This window comes from Heterocephalus glaber, unplaced genomic scaffold (genome assembly GCF_053883595.1).
Source record: "Heterocephalus glaber isolate CG9 unplaced genomic scaffold, H.glaber_assembly_v1.0 deba00001550, whole genome shotgun sequence".
NCBI classification, from domain to species: Eukaryota; Metazoa; Chordata; class Mammalia; order Rodentia; family Bathyergidae; genus Heterocephalus; species Heterocephalus glaber.
Genome location: NW_028258343.1, coordinates 23,789,458 through 23,796,019, shown reverse-complemented (window position 1 = coordinate 23,796,019; position 6,562 = coordinate 23,789,458).

Genomic DNA, 6,562 nt, shown 5'->3' with positions numbered 1-6,562 from the left:
AGCTGGGGACTGTGCTGTGGCTCCCTCACAGGCACTGGCCGGGGGTGCTCTCCGGTGCCCTCCGAGCAGGTGAAGGATGGGGACCCCAAGAGGGTCGGGCTTTGGAGCTGGCTTTGTCCTGGAAGCCTCTCGGGGACGCACCTGGGGGACTGCTCAGCTCTGAACCAACAGCAGCAAAGCATGGGGCCCCAACTCATCAGCTCTGAGGATGACACGGGGCTCAGAGCTCAGCTCATCACTGGGATGCCAGATGAAGGCTGCAAAGGATGCTCACAGGCCAGACGGATCGGCCAAAAGAAACGAGAGGGAACTCAACAGGCACAAGCATAACCTCCTCCACTGGGGATTAGAAAGCCACCCTCCCCAGCAGAGCTGGCGTCAGGAAGCGGAGGCCAGGAGCTTCGGGCGCTCAGCACCGAGTTCACCTCACGGCCAGCTGGCTCGGTCCTCAGGTCCAGATTCAGTAACAAAAGTGTTGCCTTTCACCACACTGTTTTCCTTAGCCAGGCTCTGGTAAGTGCCTCTGCCTCTCATGCCTAGGATGCTGGCTTGGTTTTTCTCAGGTTTCTGTGGCTTCAGGGTCGGCCTTGTTCCTGTAGGTCCTCGCTGGGACTGAATTCCGTGCCATCTGGCTGGGATCGCAGCCCCTGGTGGCAGCTGAGCTTCTGAGCCTCCCCTCCTAGCTGCAGGTCCTGTGTGCTCCTGTTCGTGTGTCGTGCGGTGGCTGTTCTCAGGACTGCGTGGGGTGCTGCTGTCACAGTACTGCTGGGGTCGCCCGCTTCCTGGTGCTGCCCCTTCTGTTTTCTTTTGCTGGCCCACCCAGCACCGGTTCTCGGTGATGTTCTGCATGGGACGTGGAAGAGCTGTAGTTCTGATTTCTGTGACGAAGCTTACAAAACAGAACTTGCACCTCACATTGCACTGCACAATTATGCAGTACTTTTATGTACTTTTTTTCAGTGAAATTTGACTATAATCCTATAGATAAGTTTTGGAATCTGTTTTCGAGTGGAGGGCACTGAAGTGCAGGATGGAAAATAACTTCCCCAAAGCTCCACAGCTGTGAATTGGTGGACTAGGGTGGGATCCGGGGCCTTCTGGTGCCTTTGCACCTTTGATGGGCCTGTAGGTAACTCCGCTTTTCTCTGGAGTCCTAGCTTTTCCAGAAGACGCAGGTGGCTGGGTCTGGAAGATAAGGGTTCTGGTGCACGATGGCACTGCAAGGCTGGGGCAGGGACTGTTCCGGGCAACATGTCACCTTTCCTTCCATTGTTAAGCACATCAGCAACCACACGCTGCTTAGCTCGCACAGTAGCCTAAGCAGTTTACTTTCTTGGGAAATACAAGCTGTACAGCCCAGAGCTCCCGGCCATGCTCAGATGGCTGGGTCCCTGGTTGGCAGGCGCCCTGGTTCATTCTCTCCTCTCTGGTTCGTCCTGCCTCACACTGTGGGTGACTTTTTCTAAGCACTGCATTTATTATTGAACATTAAGTTAAGCACCATGCCTGGCTGCAGTGCTCTTCACAGTGTGACCAACCCTAACTCTCTGGGCTCAGTACCAACTACTGTCTTCCCTCTCGTCTCTTTCTCCATGCCAGCTGCTCTTTGTGCTCCTGACTCCTCAGATTGATCAACTTCTTTGTACAAGATTATTACCACTGTAGGCAGCATGCGATGCTCAGCCCATGGCGCTGGAGGGGCTGATTCAGCCAGGGAAAGCACCTGAGCTTGTGTTATCCGTGTGTGTCATTACTGTGGTTAGTAATGAAATACCGGAGGCAGACTACTTCATAAAGCAGAGCCCAGGACACGGGGCCCAGTCGGCTCAGCTCTGCTGAGGATTCAGGGTCATCATGCTGGTCAGAATGCAGAGGGAGAGGAGCACCAGGGGCAGGAGGCTGGGAGGCACCAGACGGCCTTGCCATGGAGGGCAGGGACTTCCCATGGGCCCCACCTCTCAGAGGTCCACACCACCCCCAAGATCACCACACCAGACTGCCAACATGTGACCTGTAGGGGACACACAAACCACACTGTCACTAAAACAAGTAACGGAGCGCAAAGCCAGGTCCTCAAGTGCGAGAGCACAGACTGGGAGGCCAAACCCTGCAACCATCATCGTCATCATCATCATCATCACCATCTGATGCAAGAGAGGATATCGTGTGAAGTTCATGAAAGTGTGGCTTTATAGGGTCTTGGAGTCTCTTCACTCTGGATCTGAAGGGGATGTGAATAACCTGTGAGACAGAAACCTGTGGAGCCTGTGGACCGAAGACCATGATGGGGGAGGCATCTCGGCTGGTGCCCGATGGAAAGACAACTCCCTAAGGGGTGGCGGTGTGTTGAGCCAACCCTGAAACTCATTGATCGATCAGAGGAAAGGGGAATTCAGAACGGAAATGCAGTTGTAGAAAAACAAAGGAAAGTACATTTCTTGCATCAGACTGCAGCCCTGAGAGGTTGGGCCTGCTACATGGGAAGTCACGTGGTCATGTAGTGTCCTCCATCTGTACCTGACAGACTTGAGTAGTGGTTTCCCCGAAACACAATCCCCAACCTAATCCCGGGAATCTGTGGATTCTAACTTACTTAGCAAAAGGGTCATGGAAGATGTGATTAAATTCAGGATCTTGAGACAAAGAGATTATCTAGGGACAAAACATCTGACATTCACAGTGTAAAGGAGAGGTTTATTTTTGTTTGAGGTCTCAGCCCATGAGTGGAGTCCAGGGCTCCAAGGCAGGAACCTCATGGTGGCAGGGTGGGAAGGAGCAGAACTGCTAGTGCACGGCGACTGGGAAGCAGAGCACAGGGCAAGAGAGCCAGAGAAGGCTCCAAGGCACACCTCAGTGACCGCCTCCAATGGGGCCCCACTCCTAACAGAGCACTCAGCTGTGAGCCTCAGTGCTGTGATCCATGGAGGAGAAGAGCACCCCACGGCCCACTCACCTCTACAGGCATCTCCACCCAGCCGCGCTGACTCGTGGTGCTGACTGGCACACGGGATGAGTGCTACATGCCATGACAAGAGTCCCAATAAGAGGAACCCGGAGGAGACACACACACAGAGAAGGGGACGTGCAGGCAGAGGCTCAGGCCCAAGAGGCTGGGAGTTAAGGGTGCTGATGTCTTCCGGAAGCCGTGGGAGCCAGGAGTGTTTCTGTCTGCAGGCACCAGGAGTGAGGCCCTCTGCACTTCGACCTCAGACTTCTCGCCCCCAGCACCGGGACGATGACTTGTTTGAAGCCACCACATTAGCAGTAATTTATTACAGCAGCCAAGGAAACTAACACAGTGCCACGTCTGTCTTGCTAGAAAGCTTCCTCCCATGGGCATTAAAGATATGATAAATGTGATACATTGAGATGTAGAGTATTTTATGTATGTATGTTGGGGGAATTCCTAACAGAAAAGCACAGAAAATAACAAAAACCAGTTTTAAAAATGTGAGGAAGAGTTAACTAAGCCACAGGCATTGTTGTCCACACACTGTAGATATTCAGATATTTAATATTTGTTGATTCGGTTCTTTGCCATTACACTAAAAATCCAGAGGGAATGCCAGACAATTTCAACTGTAGGAAGCTGTATTCTATAGCTACATTCTCCTAACAACATCTTCCTGATGGATAACTACAGTTTCTTAAGAAGGATCTCTTTAAATAATATTTATATAACATCTAAATAATGTAGCACTAGCATTTTAATGTCCAAAGACAGATGTGGTCTTTCTGGACGTGCCCGTTCCATCAACAATGACTGAATGCTCCGTGTAGCAATCATGCTGCACATAAGCCTAGTAAAATAATATTCTTAACAAGATTAGCAATCTTCTGAATCGTATGTTCCTAAGCATTGCACTTAATTTAAAGTTTTCTGTAGTGATTAAGTGGTCTCTCACACATTTTATATTTTACTCATTCTTGGCAAACTACGATTTTGCAAACTGAATACAAAGTCACTCAGCTTTCTTAACACCAGTTCCAACGAAGTTGTCAGTTAACCCACTTATTCTTGTCATTAATGCATTTCACAGCTTTTTTTCTTTTAGAAAGGAGTTATATTAGCATTCCTAAGAGCATTTTAAAATAATTCCAGCTTAGTTCACTAAAAGTCCATTAAAATTACTTGGACAAGAAGACTGATTATGTTTCTTTTGTAGACAAATAATGAGACACCAGAAACACTAACGGCACAGACACGGGCGGTGAATACATAACTCCAAGTGCCCTAATGAAAATTGAATATCAAGTTAATTTTCAATCACCCACATGCTTGCTAGCTTTTGGCTAATAGTACATTTAATGGAATTTTAAATTTTTCTGCTAAAATACAAAAACCTCTCTATTTAATAGACTGTGAGTACCATGAGAACCAGCCCCTAATTTTATCTGTGTGACTTTGACAAATTACTTAATCTCTTTCTGCCTCAGTTTCTCAGTTTTCAATGCAATTAGGAGAACTCCAGCATAAGCTTCAGAGACAGTGAGAGACTGCTGGTGTCCAGGAAGCAGAGCCCGGGCCTGGTGCAGTGCTGCATTGAGCTGCTGCCTGCCCAGGCCTGGAGCTGGCCCTGCCCTGTGAGTGGAGACAGCAGCGCAGAGCCCCCGCGGGAGACGGTGCATGCACACTCACAAATGGAAGTGCTTCTTTTGTTCTAATGCAGCAGAGGTGCGTCTTCCTTAGCCATCCTCTCTCTGGATTTTAGATCCTGAGTGGGCTGGGGGCAGAGGTAGAAAGAATGTCACAAATTAAATTTCCAGCCTCTCACCCACAGTCAGGGCAAGAGTGGCAGAGATGTCGCACACCTGGGTGTGCGCGTGACCTTACCGTCATGAAGGGGGTTTCACTCACCTCTTCTCTGTAGGGTTCTGGAGCCAGGAGTGGGGTGGGTCTTATCTGACGGATACTCGGGGAGAGCAGAGCATGACTTGGGGACACTGTCCCCAAGGGTGTGGCTGAATGTTTTGTTCTTTGAGGAAATGAGTATTTAATTCAACAACTTTAGTGTGTGTGACTAAAATTCACTTAGCACAGTTTGGAAGACAGACTACTCGAAGTCAGGGAGATATAACAAGGCTAGTGTGCAGCAAGTGAATTCAGTCCTTAAGTCTGTCTCAGTGCAGCAGTTCTGGGCCTCCTCTTCCTCCATCCAAGAGGAGCAGTTATTAGAGGAAAAGGAGAGATAGGAACCAGTCAGGCTTTGTACAGTGGGCTGAAGTGGGGTCAGTGGCAATGCCACCATATCAGAAAACCAATCTTGTGATGTAAGAGCCATTTGTGACAGGTGGGTTCAGTATAAAATCCCTGAGCTCGGAGGCCCTGGGAATTGCTTAGGCAGTCAACATATTAGGAGCCGATCACAAACGGAATGAAACCAAGTGAGGTGGGCACAACATAGAAGCTGGACAGAGACAGCAGCTAAGAGGTAGCAGATCCAGTGGAAATTAGGCACCTGAACAGAAACATGAATAAGAAGCTAGAATTCTACGCTGCTATGGCCCAGAGCTTGAAGGGACAAGATCGTAGAGGAAGGTGAGCCATAGAGAAGACAGCCCAACACTAGGGGAGTGCGGAGATACAAAGAAGCAGAGTAAAATTGGCTCAAAGTAGAGAGCAATTCTGTGTAGCACTGTGTGTTGGAGAGACAAAAATTGGAGCTTAGGAGTTGGCAAGGAGAAAGGGTCCCAGGAGACAATTCCAGTTGCCAGACTTGTCAGGTACAGACATAAACAACAGAGATTAACATCCAATACAATAAAGGAACAAATACAGAATTTTATAGGAGAATTGGAATTGTTAAGAAATGAAATGGAAACTTTAGGTAAGAGATTGTTATAACACAAATACAAGAATTAAGTAGATGGCCAGGGATTTAGCTCAGTGGTTTCACTGCCTACTGCGCAAGTGCAAGGACCCAAGTTCGATCCCTGGTACCAAAAGAAAGAAAGAAAGAAAGAAAGAAAGAAAGAAAGAAAGAATTAAGTAGATGGGCATGAGAGGAGATTGGATCTTGCAGAAGAGAGGATCTATAAACTGGCAGATGATCAGTGGGAAATATCTAACTTCAAAGGTTAAAAGTCAAAATGGTGAAAAGTATAGAAAAGTGGGTAAGAGATTTATAGGGCATGGCCTTAACATATGTGTAATTGGAGTCCTAGAAAAGAGGAGAGACTGAAGTAGAAGCAGTGGAAGAAATGCTAATGGCTGAGAATGTTCAGAAACCAATAAACAACATCAAGTCACACAATCAAAAAGCACTCTCAATCCGAAGAAGAATAAGCACAGTGAAACCACAGACACATGGTAGGAGAGGTATGGAAAACCAGAGAGAGAGAGAATATTAACATCCTGTGGAAAATAAGGACCTTGACTTCAGAAGAGAAGGACATGACCGACAGCTGGCACCCTAATGGAAAAATCAGAATCTGGAAGACTATACCTGCCAACTAAGAATTCTGTACCCAGAACACATATCCTTTAAAGGTAAGGCTGAAATGGAGATATTTCCAGACAAAGTGACAGAAGCCATCATGAGCAGGAAAAGGGGGGAAAAAA